At 28.9% G+C, this 24,735-nt stretch overlaps 1 protein-coding gene across 4 annotated transcripts in view; it reads left to right on the top strand.

Annotated features, from left to right (window-relative positions):
• The window catches only part of wdp (Leucine rich repeat protein windpipe), a 42,676-nt gene that overhangs the window by 5,444 nt on the left and 12,497 nt on the right, over positions 1 to 24,735 (top strand). Inside the window, exon 2 of one of the 4 annotated variants that reach the window (XM_017903041.1) lies at positions 12,161 to 12,236. The exons of the other annotated variants lie outside the window; for them this stretch is intronic. The gene's annotated coding sequence lies outside the window, so the exon portion shown is untranslated. The remainder of the gene's footprint in view (positions 1 to 12,160; positions 12,237 to 24,735) is intronic. 4 annotated transcript variants of the gene reach the window in all.

The raw sequence follows: 24,735 nt of genomic DNA, 5'->3' as shown, positions 1-24,735 counted from the left end.
TTAAATATATTAAATATTTTTAATTTTTGATTTTAAATATTTTCTTGTAACGTATATAATGTACATATGAATTTTATATCTTGTAAGGCACTTGGAACAGATGTTCTCCTATGAGTGAAATGTTCAATCATTTCAAAGCTTCGATTTACAATTACTTAATTAAGATGATACTGATTGGAAGTGATTGCTGATATTAAGCGACGATTGATAGAAATTCATATAAGTGACGCGTGAATTGACTTATAGTGGATGTTAAATATCCTAACAGAAATATAACTCAGTGTTTAAATGTTGAATTATTACGTCTGTTGTCGTTGCATTGTCACTACACATACGTCTAAATCACTCGGTAATAATCGCGATAACAATAATCGCGTTAATGGATTACAATCTTGTTTAATTCAGTATGTTCATAAATCGCTTGAAATTTAGTAGAAACATAATAATTAATTATAAATTTCATAAAGCAACATTAGGATTAACGTTTCTTGTAATCCATATTGTAATTTTGATTATTTCAATTTCAAATTAATTTATCGGTGATAAATTATTCCAATATTTACCAATTTTTATTTAAATAATTTCATTAATCAATTAATTAATTCATGTAATTATAAACTAATTAACCGAGAATTGATTACAAGGAAAATCCCAAACCATAACTTAATTACCAAAAAAGCACTATATATAGCACTATAATTATTTTCAAGCATATACCTTTGTTATCTTAATTTTTGCAAAAATATTTTGAGAAAGATTAAATAAAATCGAACCATTTTATAATATTTTTATAAATATGAATAAAGCAAATTGTCCAGTCATAAACTGTCAAAAATGATGGAAATTATTATTTTTAAATTATTTTCAAGCATATACTTTTGTTAGTTTAATTTTTTCCAAAATATTTTGAGAAAGATTAAATAAAACCGAACGACTTTATAATATTTTTATAAATATAAATAAAGCAAATTGTCCAATTATAAATTGTCAGAAATGATGAAAATTATTATTTTTAAATTATTTCAAAGCATATACTTTTGTTATTTTAATTTTTGCAAAAATATTTTGCGGAAGATTAAATAAAATCGAACCATTTTATAATATTTTTATAAATATAAATAAAGCAAATTGTCCAATTATAAATTGTCAGAAATGACGAAAATGTGAAGACAAAGGGAACTGTTTCGCAAGTCGAATCAAAGATCAAATTGTCAATTATTTGATTTATATTTCACATCATGCTCTCAACGAGTTTATGCGAGGATTATTTCCGAACACGTGTTCAATTGTTGAACGCGACACGAAGTCCAATTGATGCAACGTAAAATGCGTCTGTATTGTCGATAAATTCCCAGGTGTTTACAACTAAGCCATACAACGTCATCGGAGCTACTTTTTATACCACCTCACTCTCTGGTATTTTGCATTAATTGAACTGGATATGTTCTTCACTCCTTTAATGTTTGGTGCTTCGCGTTTCTTCCGAAGACCTTGCTCATTTCTGTGAGAAACTTCCAATAGCAAGTCATAACCAGGATATACAGGGTGTCCTATTAATTCTGTCCACTATATATTTATTACCTTAAATAATAAACGAAATTATTAGTCACGAAAATTACTTGATTTTTATAGGTACACAGGATATACCAACAAGTCAATTATGTTTTTCTTTTTTTAATCAGTAATGTCTAGTTTTGCATGTTTAACCCTTTGCACTCTGAATTATTTGTCAATTTTGTTGCCACTATTATATGTACTATATATGTATTATTTTAAGTGTTTTATTTGAAATTTTCTTCAAAGGACAGTTCCTCGACTGCTACTTATTTTTAAATAATTTTGTTTAGTAAATATACTAAATATAGCTCTCAAATTTTATTGTAATTTATATTTGATTTTAATTAAAAGATAAAACAATTTAAATAAGTAAATTCTAATTCACAAAAGAAATACTTCCTCCACCATTTGAGTAAAAGATAAAATATTAATCCTGAAACTTGTTTTCATTTCATTATTAAATATGGCCAAAAATTATGGGACATCCAGTATATTATGGTTTGAATGGAAGAGATCCTCGTTAGCATTGTTTTGGAATTATATGTCAGGGTATTTTAAGAACTTTAATAATAAATGTGAAATTATAGTAATTCGGTACGAACGAGGCAAAATACTGTATTATTAAATTGTTAATGATATCGGGATTCATGTTTGAATGACAGGAAGAGATATCGGAAATTGATATTTATTTTTTAACGTTTGAATATTCTAGTAAATCCCGCGATACGCATGCGCATGCGTTATCACGCGGCGCCAACTGCGACGCCAACGCCCTGCAATGAGGGGTTAGGTTACGTATTTTAGAAACGCTCGTTTCATTAAAGGAAGTGCGAATTTTCTTTTATACTTCTGCATCGTTAAGTTTCGTTTAATCTCTTCGACCATAATGACATGCTACATTAGGACTGATAATCTTTACTGAAACTAATAGATACTATAATTGTGTAACGTGTACGCAGCTACATTACCGAAGCTACGAGTATTTATCAGCAACAGAATATAATAACTACTTGATTACTTTTTATCCCTATCTTCGTGACTATATCGCTAGACAAGAAATTTGATGTAAGTAGCACGAGTCTTTCACCCCTGTGATAAGCTCGTTACAGTAGTTTATTCTGTAATTCATGGTTTAGCAAGTAAAAAGATAATATTGAGATGATATTTTACTACATTTATGAATTTCTTTTTTCCATAACAGCCTTCTGCAGAATTACGAATGTCGTGATTTTAGTTAAGGACCCCTCAACCTTGTTTATTTTATTCTGTTTACTATATGGGATATTATATTAGCTTTACTCTTGTTTGATAAATTTGTTTCTAATGAATGTGACATCAGAAATTAGTGAAATTAATAATAGGGAAAATAATTGCTTACAACTAATGGCGAATAATTTTATCTTCAGATATACATAATATTCAAAGACAATTGTAATAATGAATTCACATAGCAATACTTGATATGAGCTACAGTATTATGTGGAGGAAAATAATATAATTGATACACAATTAAATATAAACTGTTAGTAATTTATTTATACTTATATAATTATATAGTCAATTATATACATTTATGGTTTTCTATATACCTTTATAATTTTAACTATATATGGGCATGTTATATTTATATTTATATGTTATATGTTATATTTATACACATGGCCATACATAGTTAAAATTATAAAGATATATAGAAAACCATAAATATATATAATTGGCTATATAATTATATAAGTATAGATAAATTATTAGCAGTTGCTATTTAATTGTCTATCAATAATATTATTTTCTTCCACATACTGTTGCTCGTATCAAATATTGCTATGTGACTTCATTATTACAATTGTAATTTAAATATTATGTATAACTAAAGATAAAATTATTCACCATTAGAATATATCTTAGACATGCATGCACATGTATATTAATATATCCAAAGGAATATGTATTTGCATTTAATCATCTATGTATTGAGAAAATATGGGACACATACTCATAAATAATATGCAATAAATAAGTAATAATTTAATAGATTTAGGTTAGGTAAATAATTTAATAAGTTTAATAGGTTTAATATATATATATAATAATAATATAACAATATATATAATGTAGAATGTATTTGCTTACTATAATATAGTATAAATACAAATAATTATATATGTATATAATAGCTATATATATTTATATGTATATCAACTATGAACTATCTATACAAATCTATATAGGGATATAGAGTATAGAATTATAACGTATTGCTAATAGTATAAAGTAAAAGTACGATCGTTACAAGTGATAAATTGAAAATTTTCCAAAGAACGTATCCTTATCCTTATCATAACATAACTTCAGGCGTAATTATCACAATTCAAACGACTTAAAAATTTTCTTGGAGCGCTTGCAGATTTCGTGTATGTTTTATCGTCAGCTTATCAATGAATGTTATCGTTATATGCGATAATCATAAAATAACGCAATTTTTATCATATCGAGCAAATTTTTAACATCATTTACGTGACATAGAAATACATACTTTCGTCAAGCAACTGTACAAGTAGCCAAGGAACAATAGTCAGAAAGTTTCTCTACGATTTACGCATTATAAATGCTATTACGTAATTCGAAAATTTAAATTTAAAAAATTTCTAACGACAAGTTACAAAGTGAGTGGAAAAATTTCTGAAAGTTTCAATTAGAAAATAGTTCGGAAAATTTCTAAAATTTCTAAATTATACAGTTACGTTGTTAGGTAACACGTATATACAGGGTGTCCCATGCATCATGTGCACCTCAAATAAATTTTCAACAAATAAAGCGAAATTACTCGTTAACTATAATGTTCTGGACTAATAAGGGTCAATACTTTTTTACTTAGAATTCGATATTCATCCATATTTTAATATAAAAAATATAGCATTTCGTTTAAAAAAAAAAAAAAAAACAAAGTCGATTTTCAAATCTATGAAACGCCTTTATTTACAAAAAAAAATTAAATACGTTAGATAGTGTACATTTTGAAACTATGCAACTTTTGTGAATTTTTTCATGCAACGCATATTTTGGAAATTATAGAGGTGCACGCAATGCGTGGACCACCCTGTATATTTATTAACTGAAATTATCTGAGTTTAATCAGGTTTTGTGATTTTAGTCCCCTGTGAACAAAATTTTATTTTTTCACGGAAAAAGGAATTTTATTAATTAGGTATAATTTTTTCATAAGATTTAAAAGTGAGGAAATAATTATTATAGATTATTCTTAGAGAAATGGATAAATGAAAAAGGTATAAATGAATATAGGTGCAAGATATTTGTGCACTATTATTAATATGATCTATAATCTAAGATATTTAATTGACACATTTCAATCTTTCGTAATCATTAATAGCAAAAGTACATATTTCTACGTATAATTAATTGTAGTATTGACGCATTGATTCATAATTCGTATCGATAATTAATTGACACTTGGAGATAAAATCGTTTCACCGTTTTTTATGTAACGAGAATGAATGAAAACTCTTATACGAATTGATTAATTTTCATGTTAAATATTATTCGAAGAATTATTCGTATTGCGTAAAACCAGGAACGAAACCATCCTTTTCGATGAATGTTATATAATTTTCATAGTTATTATCTAATAGAAGAGACTCAAATCATAATTACAAAAAATAAAATATTATTAGTATAAATTTTACATAAATTATACAGACAGAATAAAAATGAAAAAATAAATACGATAATCTATTCAATGATATTCTATACAATACTTAGATATTTTAAATATTGGTTGTATAAAATGTTAAAAATATTTGCAATATTTAAATGTAATATCTAAGTATAATATTTAGCATTAAAAGTATTTATAATACCGAAATATGGTATTCAATATTGGAAATATTTATAATATTTGATACTAAAAATATTTACAGTATTCAGATACCATATTTAATATATAATATTTGGAAACTCGCCTTTTGTAATATTCGACAAATTTTTATTTTGAGGTTAAGAAGTCTACGAATGATCTATTCGCGTTCTCAATTTACAAATAATCGATATAGAAATTGCTCAAATGTTATCATTTTTATTGAAAACACCTTTCCGTATTAATTACAAACCTTCGATTAAACATAACCCACAAAACCGCAACTCCGCTTATCTGTTATGCCACTCCGCCAAAGGCAATGTTGAGCCAACACCTCAAAGTATACAGAAATATGGAAGCAATTAGCGGAGCTAGTTACTATACTTGATCTTGGTTAATTCATGAATTTCTCTGATCTTCTGATACACGTGTCACGTTCATGTACCTTCGCGAAGGAACTTAGGTTATGTACCTCGAAAGAAGAAAGCATTGACGCAGCGACTGGTATGCGGAAAGTTGGAAATAACGAAGAAGAAGGAAACCGAGAGATAACAAGAAGAAGAAGGAAGGAAAGAACTGAGAAAACGAACGAGAAGAGCGTGAAGTGGATATAACGATAATTAAATATTATAATAAGATCACGCGAAGAATGTTGCTATTAAAAATAACCTACAAAGTCATTGGCATGTGAATGAAAGGAATACCAAAGCTGGGTAACGTTTTAGATGAAAAATATAAAATGGAGGTGAATTGTTATCCTTTTATCGAACGTAAACTGCACGATTTACATTTTAGTGGAAAAATTTCATGGAAAAGATCAAATTAAGTGCAAAATACAAATTAAATTACTAGATCTAGTTTCTTTTCTAGTGATATTTCATACTTTGTGTACAAATTCCTCTAACGATTTTTCGAGGTTTTGAGGTTATCTTTATCTGGATGTATGAAAAGCTTAATTACTGTTTGTAATTAATAATAAGCATATAAACGAATTGTTAAAAAACTACAAAATCTACATAATGCAGTATCGTATGATGTGAATTAATTACTCAGGTAATTTTATGATAATTTATTTTGCATTTTTATAATTTTCTCATGTGTTTTTCCGTGAATATTTACAAATGTTTCACACATTGTCACATACATTTTGTACAATTCTTTTCTTTTACGCATTTTCGTACAGTGGTATTTGTACATATACACAAATCTTTTTTCATTGGTCACAAGAGATAATATGTGTACATAGTTTACATATTTATCTACAGAATTTAACGAGAAAAAATTAAATTTTTTTCATTCTTGCAATGTTTGCACGTACGAGAAACGGATTCAATTTCCTCGTTGTACGGTAAAAAGAAAAATAATTTTTCCTAGATCATTGATAATGATGTAAAGGTACGATTAGCTTTAACGAGACTACAAGCGGAGCATTAATTCAGAAGTAGTACAGTTTAAGTCAAATGGATTTGCAGTTCGGATTTATCGCATATAATCGTCAGTGAACGAGGCAATTTAAAGTATTCGTGAGCACTAAACCCATTACCAAGGTAATTGAAAAGCAGATTACTTCTGATTAGGTAACCTTATAAAGAACTGTGTAGCATCAACGTTTACCGATATTAACACCACAACTATTACGCTAGGTAAAAACATTGGTTTCGGACAATTTGCTTTTGCAGTTGTCGGAAGATGGAGCTAGTTTTGGTAAATTTAACGTTGACTTTCATCCATGTAGGAACCTAATTATCCGTACCTTTTTATTGCCGTCAAACCACTTTGATTATTACAATCTCGACGCATTATACAGTATTATTCGAAAGGAAATCTACCTTATAACCATTAACATTGTTACTTTTTGTTAAACTAATTTTAAGTAATCTCATTTTATTGGTCTTAGTCTTTGTTTTGGTAAATGTTATGTTACAAATTTAAAGATAAAAAGTCCTATTTTTAAAACTGAACTTGGCATTGAAATCTCCCGCGCTACATAACCTACAAATATTATTTGCAACTTGTAATTTATAAAGTTATTTATAATACATAATTTATACGTAATATCGTTATCACCTACAATTGAAGAAAACAATTTATATATCTATATAGGGTGTCATATGAATTAATAAATTACAGATATAATATATCTATAAATACTTTGTAATAAATTATAGAGGTATAATTTATAAAAAATTAATTCTACATGAAAAAGTAAGTCGAAAATCTGGAACGAAATTTTTTTGTACTGATCTTTGTTTTTGAGAAAATCCTATGTGAAAATTCATGGGTGTGCTATATATAAATACTTGTGCTATAAATAAATACTAAAAGTTACATTTTTCGTTTTATTATACATTGTTAATTTTCAAATGCAGAAAATATGACGATATTTGTTAACCAGATACACACATACTATCATAAATAATCACATTTATGCATATCTCATGAATTTTGGAACCTGATTTTCTCGAAAACAAAATCTCAAATTTATTCCATATTTTTTATTCATTTTTTCGTATAAATTGTCCTCTAGAAATTATATCAGTTATATGCACTATACAATGAAGTATAGTATTATTCGCATTCTCTTTCCTCCCAATGTTTAATTTCAAACGATTATTATTTTTTTATAATACAATTTTTGAGAATATCAAAATTAAAAATCAAGTTAGATCAAATTGGTAAATATTTTGATTTCAACACATATCATATCAAAATTTCTATAGTCAATTTTCTAATAATTTATTTGAGTTCCTATTTTCTTTTTATTACACCGTTATTTTGCAATAAAGATTGTGCAAGTCGAAAGTGTAATTTGTACAACATACGAATTTTGAAACTCGTATAGTAAACGAATAGTGATCATTTGAATTTGGCAATGGGAAGAATACGAAAATTTTTACGATTCATTATACAAATATAGTCCGAACCATATAGTTAGCCACAAAAATCGATCAGATAGGACTAGTGGAGAAAGTATGATTTGAACTTGACTAACGTATTATTATACATACTGTCACTGGTGAAACTTTCCTTTCGTTTAATTATAAGCTCAAGTTACAACGAATTTTTAAAGTAGTCGACTCCATTTTGAATAATTTTGTGTTTATGTATAATGCGTCTCGCAAGTTCCGCGAGATAGCACAGAACCAAGAAAATCATTTTCGTCGCACTACAAATTTATATTTATATTATTAAATAATGCATATTAAATATATTAAATATATATATTTTTAATGATGCAAAAATACGAAATTTTTGGAAAGAACCGGAAGAATTTTTGATTTAGGACAAAATCAATAAGTAATTTTTTCCCAATTATTTGTAATAAATATTTACAAAATAAATTAAATTATTGGTGTCTTTAAAAAATTAAATATTTACTAAATACATGATTCGTTTTAGTCAATACTTCGGCTAAAACTGAAAACGTGTTAAACGGGGCGTTTACCTTCCACTTTGACCAATTAGATGTGACTACTTGCAAGGCACACACAATACATATTTCAAACAATCCTGTTCTTAGATACACACAGTTCAATGTTTCCAGAATTAATTGTACAATTATATAACGCTTGAAGTTAAATAAGAATCGAGCTAATATAACCAATAAACAAAATACTAAACTACGCTAAACGAAATTATACTATATAATGCTAAACTATAACGAAGATTAAAAAAGAAATATGCACAGTGAACTTCCGTGTATAACGCAATGAATTTACGTAACTTTTAATATCTTTCCGAGTTCAAGCATTGATTACATATCACACTAGATAGGTAAGCGTATATAAAAATTTCGTTTCCAAATAAAAATAAAAATCGAAAAGAAATCAAAATTTTTAACTTATTTATTACTAAATATTACTATTAAACGCGTTGAATATTTAATATACACATTTTGTACGCGTTATATGGAACATTTCGATTGCAAGTTACGATCTCTTGCCGCGCCGTAAAGAGGTTAGGTGGCGAAGGAAAGGACGCCGCTAACTCGAGTAACATTAGCAATGCTGATAATCCGAAGTCGGCTGAATTGACCTATGGCCTCCCCGTATTTATTTTATTTTATCTCCTCTCGGCCGATCTTTTGTTCTTTTAACTCCTATACGTGCGCGTCAGTGTTCCACGTCGTTCGAAACTGTTCGAGGTAACACTTCGTGATACCTTCGCGGTTCGTGGTAGCGAAATCGATGGCGGCCGACGAAAGCAATGTGTACTCGACGAAATGTTGACGTAATATCGCGATACGAAGCGTTACACAATAAGCGAACAGCGCAACGTGCCAAAATGTTCGGATCACCTTGGACGTTTCACTGAGAACCGGAAACGAAGTAATCCTAGCTTGCAAAAGGGTTTTCGATAAGGATAGCAGTAAATAACACCGTTCGTATCTTACGATAGCGATTAGGTCATTTTTATTATTTCCATAATCCCTTAAATGATGGATTAATATACAATGTGTCTCAGAAATTTTCGTCCTTCTACTACTGTTGATTTTGAACGATTGCTATTTATTCATAGCACATTTTATGAAAAGTATAGTACAAATTTTTGTCGAAATTTTAAAAATTTCTTTTTTTATATATTGACACTTTGTTTTTACACGTATCTACAAGTAATAATTTTGACAATTCTTAATCGTATTCTTATTTTTATAATCCCTTAAATGATAGGTTAATATACAGTGTGTCTCGCAAATTTTCGTACTTCTGCAACTGTTGGTTTTGAACGATTGCTATTTATTCATAGCACATTTTATGAAAAGTATAGTACAAATTTTTGTCGAAATTTTAAAAATTTCTTTTTTTATATATTGACACGTTGTTTTTACACGTGTCTACAAGTAATAATTTTGATAATTTTTAATCATATTCTTATTTTTATAATCCCTTTAATATACAGTGTGTCTCAGAAATTTTCGTACTTCTGTTACTGTTGACTTTGAACGATTGCTATTTATTTACAGTATATTTTATAAAATTTTTATAAAGAGTGCTATACGTTGGGATAATTAAGCTTCTAAAACACTATGAATTTTAAAAAGTAAAGGTGGATATTAATGTAACGAAAGTCAAAGTTTAGAAAAATTAAAAAAGTATAGTAGAAATTTTTGTCGAAGTTTCTAAAATTTCCATTTTTGTTACATTGATATAGTTTTGCACGTGTCTGCAAGTAAATTTCGATAATTATAACGCACGTTAATGGAAAGTTTGAGCATTTTCTTTTGAAATAAGTGAAACCGCGTTGAAAAAGACTGTTACAACCACTAAAATAGAAACTTGTGTCTTTATGATACCTTTCCTACAGTACCTAGTTATATACTTACAATTAGAATAAAAAGAGAAAAATAAATACATTTTTTAACACAAATTTTTAAATTTTTCTAAAATTCTTAAAAATTTTTTCGCTATATTTATTGCACAGTTACACAGTTGACATGATGAAATCAATCGTTCTAAACATGTTTGATTTTATCATATCAACTGTGTAACTGTGCAATAATATAGCGAAAAAATTTTCAAGAATTTTAGAAAAATTTAAAAATTTGTATTAAAGAATGTATTTATTTTTTATTTTTATTTCTTTCGTATTAAAAATGTATTTATTTATTTAAAAAGTGAAATCAATATTTTGGAAACTTTCTATCGTTCTAAACATGTTATAAAATTTCCAAAATATTGATTTCACTTTTTACAATTTAATTACTTAATTTATAAATCAACATTGTATCGAATTTATTTCAGTAAAATTATAATATCAAATTACAGAACATGATAAAATCAATCATTCTGAACACGTTATAAAATTTCCAAAATCTTGACCTCACTTTTTGCAATTTAATTGCTTAATTTATAAATCGATATTGTATCGAATTTATTTCAGTAAAATTATAATATTAATTGGAAAAACATTCGCGACGAATTAAAAATATTTACTCACAATCGGACCATTGTCCTGTACATAAAGAAGCGATAAAACTTCGTTCTCTTGAATTTTCTTTAGAAATCTGCCATTATCTTGGCTTCGATAGCTGTTTATTACCGATAAGGACTCATACTTGCGAGTGATATTCTAAAATTATTCTTATTCCCGTGCTGTATTAGGAGCATGCTAAGCAATACAAGAGCTTAAGTCCCGAACACGAATCGGATACCAAAAGTGACCAGTTGTTTGTATTTAAATGTCAAGATTTACATTGAATGCGTATTTTCTAATAGAATGTTCAAAAACAATAGGGAAAAGATATTTTGAGAACAAATCGCCTGCTCCGGCGAATATATATTTATAGATGTTGTAATTATGAAAAGTTCTATTCAGAGCTTGCTTTTCGTACTTCCACGATGGAAGATATTTGCATCTTACACCCGAGGAAATCGTACTGATACGTTTTAACAATAATCACATGACGTATGACGGGACTAAAAAGTTCCAAGCTTTAACGCGTGTGACAGCAATACGTTTATAGCCTAATTGCGTGCATAAACGATACACGTCTTATGAATACGTAATTTCTCTTAAGTATATGCAGTTCGTTTTAAAATACGTGGACACGGATAAAACTGGAAATAAATGACGAAACGTAACAACGTTGTCAAAAAATTGGGAAAATTGTCAATTTGATAAACATAAATTTATATTCACTCGTGATCGTGTTATTAACGTGATGTTTTAATTGAAAAATTTACGTGTTTTACAGTATTTTAAAATATTTTTGCGATTTATTGTATTTTACAGCATTGAATGATGTGAGAAAACAAGATGATCTAGAATCAAGGTATCCTTACCACAACTGTTTGAATAACTACGTCTTGTAAGTGCTGATAATATGTTCTTAACATTCCTCATATACTCAGCGTTATTAATGTATAGATCAAATATTGAACAATCTGAAAATACGATACTTTGACTCTTCATACGTCTGTAACCAGAACTTCATTTTATTATGGGAGAATTATACGTTTTTCCGTGAATTTGAAATTTAATATTTAAAAAATTTTTTTAAATTTTAGATTCGAGAGAAAAAATATAATCCTCCCATAATCGAATGAAGTTCTGGTGGAGGATTATATTTTTGGCCTTGAATCTGAAATTTAGTATTTAAAAAATTTTTTTAAATCTCAGATTCGAGGGAAAAAATATAATTCTCTCATATGTAATCGTCTCAATATCGTTTAATATGTGTGTATGTGTGTGTGTTTTTATAATTGGATATTCTTATTATTTCATGTTACTTGTTTATTTTCTTATTGCATTGATTTAGAATCTTTTGTTAAAATGCTTATCATTTAGGTCAATGTTGTATCAATAGAAAATAGTTCACTACAGAGAATTTTTGATTATCCAGATATCCCGTGCGCTAGAGACTATTCTTGTAGAGCCACGTTTTGAAAGATTGCATTAGATAAGATAAGATAAGGTATATATTTTATGATGTCTTGCTCGCTTTTTTCTCGTCATTTAGAAACGCCACGATGTAATGAGATATCCATTTGCGCAGATTGTTTTTTATTCATTAGCGAATTAATAACATAACCTCACTGATACTATGTGTGCGAGCAAAGTGATCCATTGCGTTGCACATAATTCAATATTCTCGACGAGGAAAATACCTGTCAATGTGAACGAAGATTGAAACCATTTTATTCGATAATTAATATAACGAAGGTATAAATTTAGAGAATGGTAAAAATTTGAATAGAGGTTAGGATACATTATTCTTCGTAAAAATTTTTATGTACGTTTATATATTTGTAAAATTTCTGTTTATTAAATACTTGTCAATTCAAATGAAGATTAAAAATATTTTGTTCATAATTAATATTATGATATAAATTTAGAGAATGGAAAAAATTTCGTATGAACAGAGGTTAGGGTACATTATTTTTCGTAAAATTCTTTATGTATGACTATATATTAATAAAATTGTTATTTATCAGTTCAGTAACTTCTATTTGTTACATTAACTACCGTTAGATATCACAAATATTGCTTCTATAAGGTATAATAGTTTGAGGTTATGAAAACTTGAATTTCATAATTTCATATTTGTATTTAATTTAGTAACTAAATATTATAATCGCTACGTATATTTTATATTATTATAGTAATGATGAACAGAGGTTAAGGTATGTTATTTTTCGTAAAAATTTGTATGAACGTCTATATATTTGTAAAATTTCTATTTATCAGTTTAAATGTCTGTAAATGCAAACGAAGATTAAAAATATTTTATTCAATAATTAATATTCTGATGGTATAAATGTAGAGAATGGTAAACATTTTGTATGAACAGAGGTTAGGGTACCTTATTCTTCGTAAGAAATTTTATGTATGTCTACATATTTATAAAATTTTTATTTATCATTTTAAATGCCTGTAAATGCAAACGAAGATTAAAAATATTTTATTCACTAATTAACATTCTGATGGCATAAATTTAGAGAATGGTAAAAATTTTCAATGAACAGAGGTTAGGATACATTATTCGTAAAAATTTTCATACGTGCTATATATTTGTAAAATTTTTATTTATCAGTTCAATAACTTCTATTTGTTACTTTAACTGTCATTAATTATCTGAAATATTATGTTTCTGTAAGCTGTAATTTTTTGAGGTTATGAAAACTTGAGTTTTATAATTTAATACTTCTATTTAATTTAGTAACTAAATATTATTACCACTATTATTGTTATATTTACAGCACCATTAGTTATGTATTATTATTATTATTATATTTTATATTACTATAGTAATGTTTAATTGCCATACTATATTTTTCTCGTTCCATATATTTATGCCTCGCTAATAATAATTAATCCGAATAAATAATCGAATAATTGTCATTATAGTTATTAAATTAATAATTATAATTAACAATAAATAATAATATTAATACACTTCGCCTTTCTTTGAATTCTATATTTTTCCATCGACTAGATCCGGTTACATAACCTTTTGATATAGACGCGTGCCGATTGCCGAGCTGAAAAACGATCGAGGTGTTACAATAACATTTTCAGATCTGATTTCATTCGAGACACACCGTCTGTACGAGATCAACGGATCTCTTCCTGTACAGGTCACGGATGAAAGTTGAATGAAGTGAATGCATGATAGCAGCTCGATTTGACCATTTTTACCGCGATATGAGAGAATCGGTTGTAACGAGGTTCGATATATCAGCTTCCGGAACTTTATCAACCTTGCAGGCGATTTAAATGGAACAATGAATCTCAGTTAACCGATCCTCGATTATACCGATTTACAATTTATTTCCGATTACTTTACGAGATTTTTCCGACATTTTACAAGTATCATTTTTAACAATAAATCAACCACTGTCAAATGATCAAAGATGGCGATTAGAGACGAAATAAAATTGCGAAGAAATGAAATAAGGAGAGGCACGTTAAAAATTTATTAGGTATATGGGAAGAGGAATGATTATGACAATGACTATGACAATGAATAGTCGCAGTACGGAATTTTTAATGATAGTTTTAACCCTTTGCATTCGAGAGGTTAGCTTCAGTGACTATTTCATAAAATTTGGAAGATCGATATTAATTAATATATCAAATTTAATGTAATGTAACAGTGTGCGAGATATCGAAATCAAATAATTTTACAATTCTATTGTTATACAATTTTTTATTTACTGCTCAAAAAAGTATCGTCAATTTTTTAGTAAATCTTTGAATTTCTGCTCTTCCCTAGCCAAAAAATCGTCGAGTGCAAAGGGTTAAAAATTGTCATGTAGGTTTATAATATTATATAATATTGTATAGAATCTGACTGGAAAGTTCAATTTTATTGACATTTTCGACTAATATCGTGGTGAGCAAACTTTTCTGCATAAATAACTAAATATTATAATCACTATGTATATTTTATATTACTATAGTAATGATGAACAGAGGTTAAGATATGTTATTTTTCGTAAAAATTTGTATGAACGTCTATATATTTGTAAAATTTCTATTTATCAGTTTATTTATTAGTCTATTATCAGTCTATTTATCAGTCATGTAGGTTATGGTAGGTTCAGTGTTGAATCCGGGATATGTACAGAATGTTAGTATCACAAGATGAAGTATTTTGGTAAATTTTGTTTTGAAATACAGGTAGCCCCCTTATAACATGGCATTCTATAATACGGTTTCACTATAACACGATTCATAAATTGCGGGAACCCTCCTACAACACGGTTTCGCTATAACGCGATTCATAAATTGCAGAAGCCCTCCTACAACACGGCATCCTATAACACGGTTTCGCTCTAACATTATAAGAAAATTGCAAAAACCTTTTTACAACACTGTACTTCTGCATGAGCAGTGACGACGAAGAAATTTATTAAATTAAAATTGTGTTAAATTAAAATAATAATTTTGTTTTTGTTTTGTTTTGTGTTGCACATACATTTATATTTTTAATAAAAATTAAGTTGTTTATCTAGAATTAAAATAAAAATTTCTTTCTAGTAAGTTTTCGGAACGTAAGACCTCTTTTTGTACTGGCTCTGGGTCTCGTACAACACGGTTTCACACAACACGGCATTTTCTAGGAACCTATCTACCGTGTTATAGAAGGGTTACCTGTATATTTGAAAAGACTACAATTTTTCATTTATTTGACAAAATTTTTGGCCCTCAGATAGGAATTTAATTTAAAAAAATAGTTAAAAATTATAATCGAAAGTGGACATGCATGCTACTAAATTGTTTTATTTATTCTTTTTTATTTCGTGCAGCAAATTTTTGGAAAAATAACAGCTATTAATACTTGGAAAGTTAAAGGTATTTTTAGATATGTAAATTAATTCGGTGTTTCTATTGGAAGAATTCAAATTTTGTTTACAGTTTACGTGATACACGTAGATTTAATCGTAGTAATTGACATTATTCAACCAACTCGTGTAAAATTATGTAAACATAGACACGTTTTTATGTATCGCTTAAACATGAGACAAGAACATACCTGAGTTTTGAATATTTATTAGGAGTGAATAAATCTAGATGTACCAAATTAATTTGCATAACTAATACTTTAACAGAGGCAAGTATCATAAACACAAGTACATATGAAAGTGGTAATGCATTGATGATATGGTCACGTTGGATATAAGTAACTATACATATATCCAGTGAATATCAAAAATTTATTTATACTTTTCAAATGGAGTCATAGATGAAAAAATGCTATAGTAAACTTTTTATTTATTATTTTACATGGAATCACTGCATTTTCTATAGTAATATAGATTTTTCTTTATTTCGAATATAGTATAAAATATCATAATTTTAAATTATTAAACAAGAGTATGATAATAAGTATAAAATTAATTATACTTAATAATTTCTTTCTTTTAAACGTAGTCATAAATGTTATAGCAATCTTATAGTAATGTTATAGTAAATTATAAATTATAGCAATGTAAAAACGTTGTAGCAAACATTTTATTTATTATTTATGATAATAAGTACAAAGGTATTTATAATTAATAGCAGGCGAAATTTGTTTCTTTGAAACGTAGTCATAAATGTTATAGCAGTGTTAGAGTAATGTTATAGCATTCTTATCGAAATCTTATAGCAACGTTATAGCAATATTATAGTAAACTATAAATTATAGCAACATAAAAACGTTATAGCAAACTTTTTATTTGTTATTTTACATAGAATCACTGCATTTTCTATTGTAATATAGATGTTTTTTATTTCGAATATAGTATAAAATATCATAATCTTAAATTATTGAACCAAAGTTTGACAATAACTATAAAATTAATTATAATTAACTGGTGGCGTTGTTTTCTTAATTTTCCTTTCCTTGTAATTATTTAGCACAAGGGAAATGTTCATTAATATTTCATGCAACTCCAAACTTATGGTTACTGCATTTATCTCATGTAAGTAAATAGAGGGTTAAGGACGACTAGTTGACTGAATGTAAACGTAGGATGATCTTAAAATTAAATCGTCACCAGAAGGATAACGGGCTTGCTACGAGGACGTTGTCCTTAAACTGTAGATCTTAAAATAGTATAGAAATTAAGTTGACCTCTATTCTGGTATAAAAAATATCCCGAGTTACGTTTCTTGCTCAACTGCTATTAATAATTTCTCTCACTGTCCTTTTTGAAATACGAATATTATTTTTCAAAATTATTTTGCTGATTTCTCACTTTTTTTCTACTATATCTATACTATATAATGTACTATATACTATACTATATACTATACTATATACCATACTATATACTATACTATATACTATACTATATACTGTACTATATAATGTACTATATACTATACTATACACTATACTATATACTATACTATACCATATACTATACTATACTATATACTATATTATACTATATACTATGTACATATGTATACCATGTAAGAATTATGTGTAACAAATTATTTATGCATATAGAATTATAGATATATCTTATTTTTTTAAATAAAATGAGTATTAACACTAGAACTACCGATCTTCAATGGGTACCTAACTATGACGTGCACAGATTATAGTAATTTCAGCGGTACGATGAATATGAGTGAATATATTGATTACAGTTCTTTCTTAATACGAGTTGATACCAATTTTATTCTTAAAGCAGGTGCATATGTTCGGTGATTGCAGAAAGGAAAATTCTGGGACCAGTCATTTTCACTGGATTGGTAATTCTAGTGTTAAGTAGAAAATTGTTTTATACTATGAAATACTTATACTATTGAATACTTCAAATGTTTTCTCGTCTTTCACGAGTGTCGTATTTTCGAGTAGATATGTTACACGATATGTCTGTATAATTAGGTATTTCTGAAACTTAGACTCAGGAATCTTAGCAATGATAACAGTAAACACGAGGGCAATGTCCTTCAATTATTTCTTGTGTATGGATCCATAAGTCTTTCTTTACGCATTGAAATTATCCTGTTGGATTCCTTAGAATGTAGTAATTACTAGGCCAGTATTGAAGAATGTATTGACAATTTGGTTTTCCATTTTGCATTTTGTTTGCGTGTATCTTTATATTGCTCTTTTCACGTCATAAACGTGTAAAATGTACCAATCACGACAATTATTCATCGTGTTATTTATCTTCTAGTGTCTGATTGATTTTCTTAATCCTTATTCCAAGATCAATGTTGGTAAATATTTTCTTTTCGCAGAATTATAGCTATTTATTTTTGAGTTACGTATTACAAATGTACACACGAATAAATAAGAAGTCACTGCTGTATCAGAAAAATGAGAAAACACTTGGTCTTCTTATGTACTTCTTATTATGTACAACAAAAATGTTAAATTAGCAGTAATAAGAAAGCATTCTAATACATTATTATACAGATATAAAATGAACAAATTATAAATAAATACCTGTGATAAATAATTATTATTTTATTGTACACATTGTTCATATAAGTGAATTTATATATATATATATAACAAATATCACGTATAATTTATGTATTTATTATATATAATATATATGTATAATAATAACAATGATTATTATTAAATTATATTATATTAAAGTATTACATTATTATTAGTATTATATTTTCGTGGAATTATAGTTATTTATTACAAATGTGGATACAAATCAATAAGAAGTCACTACTCTATCAGAAAAATGAGAAAACACTTGGTCTTCTTATCTACCACGGAGAAATAATTATTATTTTATTATACATTCATATAAGTGAATTATAATAGTAAAAATAACTCATTCCATTGATCCTATGTATCCAATCACTAAGCCTATCAACATACATACACTCACACATTGCAAAAAGCAGTTATACTAAGCTCAACAATAATAAAAAGAAAATTTTCAGAGAAAATCTGAGAACCTATAGGGATGATAACAGAAATAATAATAATAATAATAATAATAATAATAATGATTATTATTAAATTATGTTATATTAAATTATTATTATTATTATTATTATTATCATCATCATTATAATCATGATCATCATTATTATTCTTATTATTATTGTTGTAATTATTATTATCACTACTATCCTTGTGGGTTTTCAGAATTTCTCTGGTTTATGCTCGGTGTTTCTATTGTAGTGCTCAGTATGAATGGTTTTAGTACGTCCGAGTGTACGTACGTTGATAAATTTAGCAATTGCAGCTTCTGCATATTACTATTATTATTGTCATTATTATTGTTAATATTGTTATTATGATTATGACACAGTTTCCAATCATTTGAAATAAAAATCCAGATTACTTCTTCAATGGGTAAATTAAAGGCCATTCTCGATAGAAGCCTCTAATCCTTCACATTCAGACTCATTGAAGCACCTCGTCGCAGCAGACGAGGTGGAGTATTTGGACCGCAGCCTGTTCCCTTTGTCGAGTAACATGCGCTCCACTCGCGCCTTTTGTTTCGTTGCGAAATGTGTGTCAGCAGCGAGATATCGTTCCTAATTGCCTCCATTGGTAGTCAATAGGGGACAATTTTAGAAGCGATGACCATGTGATTCTTATAATCCAAGCAGATTCGATGACACCGTTGTCACTGCGACACGCAATCGTAGACGCACGAATTCAGCGTCAAACGGCACGCTACCCTACCCTGTGCTTCACGTCGGTTGTTGAAAACCAGTTTGCACCACGACGATAACGGTGATTATTTTTCCATCGTACTACAAACAAGTTGTCAGCGTTAAATGATAATCGTGAAATCGATAATTAGTCTGTTACATGCGCGAGCGGGGAAATCTAGTTTAGGTGGAAATTAATGGCGCGTTCGTACGAGAGAAGCTGCATCGGGCGCTCGCTGCGCCTCTGCGCGGTTGCAAAAGGTAACTAGCGACAGCTTAGGTGCAGTTGAACTTGGATACAGGAATTGTCGCGATGTCCCGTTATGCGGTTAACGATGCCGATAATGACTCGATTTCGCGTAATTAGCTAATTTATACTCATCATTTTTTTACGTCACTTTTATCTACACTTTATGTTAATATGACCTCACCGCGTAATCGACATTTAAAGTTTAGTTTGTTTAATTTAATTCAATTTGTTTCATTTCTTTTAATTCCGACGATACATTTTATGCTAAAGTATTTGCATACTTTATCTGGTTACTGTTATTATTTGCAATTATTTGTTAAAATATAACGTCTAGATATTTTATTTATTTATTTATTAAACGGGAAACCCATTAGAATACAAAGAAAATGAACGCATTTGGAGTTTACAAGTTTCTTAAAATAGAACTACGGCAAGCATACAGAGAAACACCAAAAAGTTCTATTGTTTGATTACTATTATTAGCTAAGGAAATGATTCGACATATAGGATCAATATTTGAGAATCGTGATTTGTAACAAACAGACCAGAATGTACGCGATGTTCTAAATGCTCTTTGAGGTACATAAAGGTTTATGTCATTAAGTAAGGAAGTGATATACAATATATAGTAATAATATATTATTGAAAATTTAATATATTAATTTTATGAATTATATAATAATAATAATATATTATTGCAATATTTATTTTTGAAAATTATAATTCTTGTTATGTATTAAGTATTTGTTTAAGTGTATGTGAAATATTATATAATTTAAAAATATAGCTTACAAATATTTATTACAAAAATAATACTATTTCAAACATTTTTTAATTTGTAATATGCTATGGATGTCGCGACTGAATATTCTTATATGTAGACAAATTATATGTGGCATATATAATTTATATTATAAATTATTCTTTTATCATAATTATATATAGTATATATAGTATATATATATATATAACCCCACATATAATTTGTCAACATCTAACATATATATACAACAACGTATAGATATAAATATATATATATGTAAAAGTGATTAAATTACAATTTGTAAATATTTTTTACAGCTTGAAAAATGTATTGTTTAACAATATAGACCGTGGTAAAATTCAATATGATTTCAAAAGTAATAATTAAAACATGAAAATCTTGAAGACCTAGATTCCTGTACTATCTCTAGTAGTATAGCATACATAATTGGATAATAATTAGAAACTTTGATATTCACTTTGAACTTCATAAATTTTTTCCAAGATATTCTAGAAACGTATTTCAATTATAAAATATTAGGTTAAGAAAGAAGTAAATTGGAAGACTAGAAATAATTAAATTCCATCACGTTCTTTAATCTACTATTTTCTACGTGTTTCATAGTAACATTAACAATATATTGTAATAAAAAACATATAATTTGCAAAAAACTGTATCCAATCAGTCTTTCTTGAAAAATAAGCATACATTAAAAAACTGTGATTGGTTTCACTTCTTTTTCTTTATATTACAAATTATATTATAGAGTATGGTTCATTCTATATCATTATCGATTTGTATTTATTATGTTTATTACTATCTACATAGTATTTCAGGTTAATATTATATCTTCAGTGGTCCAATAATAACATCCAATGTTCAACACGAATTTTAATCTGTAATATCCATCGGATAATTCTTGTAGAAATTACTTTTCTCAGCACAAATCCGTAATCGAAATTGCCATCACCTTCAGTTTTCGAAAATTGCGAGTTTCTCTGGCTAAAATGAAGTATTGCACAAAGATGAGAATGTTAGAAGGTTCACTCTTAGCTTAAAAGTTAGGTTAGAGTATCCGATCCCGATATTCCGATTTTCAGCTAAAATGAAGTATTACATAAAGGTGAGAATGTTAGAAGGTTCACTTTTATCTTAAAAGTTAGGTTAGAGTATCCCGAGTTTATCAATGTCCATAATTATAATTATTCCTGTTTCTGAATAATTATAATTGGTTATCAAAGTTTAAAAAACACTAAGCGTACTTTCTACGTATATTCTTACATTTTTACAAAAGGTTCTTTATCCGACACGAATTTGCTACACAGTATCGTATTCTCTAGGCTTTTCTGAAGAAGAAACCATGGAACAGAATTTTCTAAACAATTTTCAATTCGATTATATAGGGAAAATATTCGTTGGTGATACGTATACGGGGTTTTACCACCACGCCGCCATTGCTCGCTCCCCTAGCCTCGACAGTGCCGTAGCTACGCGTAATTCGAGCACCCGGTGCAACGGAGCTAATATAAAACAGTCTACGAAAAAGGAAAAAAGGAAAAAATATACAATTTTGACAAAGTTCAAAAGGGCATTGAAAATTTACAAGGGATAGGAAATATCTTAACCATTTTAGTGCGGAGCGAAAAACGGGTGTCTATGTGAAGATAACCGGACGAATTTACTAATAAAAACCAAACCAAGAATGATACTTAAAAAATTCAAAATGCAGCATATTACTGAAGAAAGGGAGAATAATGTAATGCCAATTGTGTTTCAATATTCATTGAAAATCTTACGAATAACATCAATAAAGGACACGATGGAAAACATAGTAGCAAGTTTCCTTTCTAGAAAAAATATTTGCACATAAAAATAATCATCGTTCGATCACAGTTTTATGAAGCAGTTCACGTAGTATGAAGTATAAGTATTACATTTTTAATAAAATAACCAATATCAGTCCTGAGAACGAAAGGATAACTCCATGGCACCAACCAGCATAGAATAAAACAAATATTAAACTCGAAAACAATTTTTTAAATTCTTTTGCATTGAAATTAGACCGTTTATAACGTTTTATAAATTTATTTTGAGATGGAGCTTTCTCGCAATGCAAAGAATAAGGCGCCATTGCATACGCAACGATATATCGTCGTCCGGCACTAAAAGGGCGAACCTTGATGCGTAGCTCTTAGCTTTGTACCGTTTCCCAAAGATTGTTCTCTGAGAAACGATACCAATTACCAGGTCTCACCACGTAGAGGTGACTACGCATCAAGACTCACGTCAGACATGCGCCGCCTACTGGCGCCATCTGTATCAAAGATAACCTAACTTGGAGCGAAAGAAGTTAAAGCGAATCTACTGACATTTTATTATATTTCGTGTCTTACGAAGGGACTTCGAATCGGTATACTAAAACTCTACTGTCGCAACGCTAAGATATTTTATTTCAAGAGACTCTGATATTTCCGTGTTCCCATAAAAATAGGGAATGAAATACGAAAGACGCGAGTAAGTGAAAAATCGCGACGCGAATAAACGAGTTCCCGATTATTCGAAAGACAGACTACCAGTCTAAGTGACGTACTCCCGTGTACAAGACAACGTCAGTCCTCAGCACCCTCCATATTGGACCTAGTCCACCCCAGTGATTACCGACTTTGCCATGGCTTACTCGATAACCTAAGGTAGCCAACGAATCAGCGATACACCCAAAGTCAATCCGAGGGTCCTGTGCGAGGCCTAGTAGTCGAAACACGCGCATGCTCCTGCCTCAGCGCGAAGTATCTTATACCATTGTCAGCTGTGCTATGGGGCATGCAATGTTTCCGACTACAGGGCCTATCCCTCGGTACCTAGGACGAGTAGGATCGACGGACCCTCGTATTGATACCAGATACACCACCATCCCGCTAACCACTCTAGATCTCTATGTATGACGAGAGTGACAGTGGCAGAAATGAGTGTCGGAGAAGAGTCGTGAGGATGACTTACTAGGTCGTGGAGCTGTCGAGCATACGGAAGTACTTACGTCGCGTAGGCTAGTCGGTACTTAACCCTTTCGCTGCTACGGGTGAGTATAGTCACCGACAACAAGACGCTATCTACACACGACGGGTGACTATAGTCACAGGCCACAAAAATTCAGGAAAAAATTAAGACAAGTGCTACCGCTCCTCTTAGCTCTCTTCGCAAAGAATTGCAAGCTCTGTTGCAGTGGTCAGTCCTTCCTTTCCTTTTTTTCTTCGAAAGATTTGCGTCAAAAGACCGAATGCTAAAAACTGCATGATCGTAATGGTACCATCTTTGACACCGCGCTGTGTTCTATGGAAGAGATTTCGCGGCGAATTATTGTGAGAACAATTATATTCTATTTGGTAAACGGGAGGTATAAGAGAGGAAATATACGAAATGTATATATTCGCTCCAAGTTAGGTGGATCACCTTTGTACAGATAGCGCGAACATGGAACTTAGCCTAGGGCTGTAGCTTAGTATCTATTTTATAACTACTTAAGAGTCTAAACTAATACTCTAAACGCATGCATCCTATCTCGTTCAACGATGTCTTGGAAAACCTGAAAAGCTGGAAAGAAGCAGATTAGTAAGAGATTAGAAAAACATAATAAAAGCAGAACGAATGTAAACCACAAAGATAAACGAAATGTATGGAATAACTCCATGATGAGATATAAATATCCTAACCGTGAGTCAT

Source organism: Eufriesea mexicana, unplaced genomic scaffold, assembly GCF_001483705.2.
Source record: "Eufriesea mexicana isolate 0111107269 unplaced genomic scaffold, ASM148370v2 scaffold2087, whole genome shotgun sequence".
Taxonomy (NCBI): domain Eukaryota; kingdom Metazoa; phylum Arthropoda; class Insecta; order Hymenoptera; family Apidae; genus Eufriesea; species Eufriesea mexicana.
The sequence above is the reverse complement of the archived record's forward strand: the minus strand, read 5'-3'. Positions and strand labels throughout refer to the sequence as shown.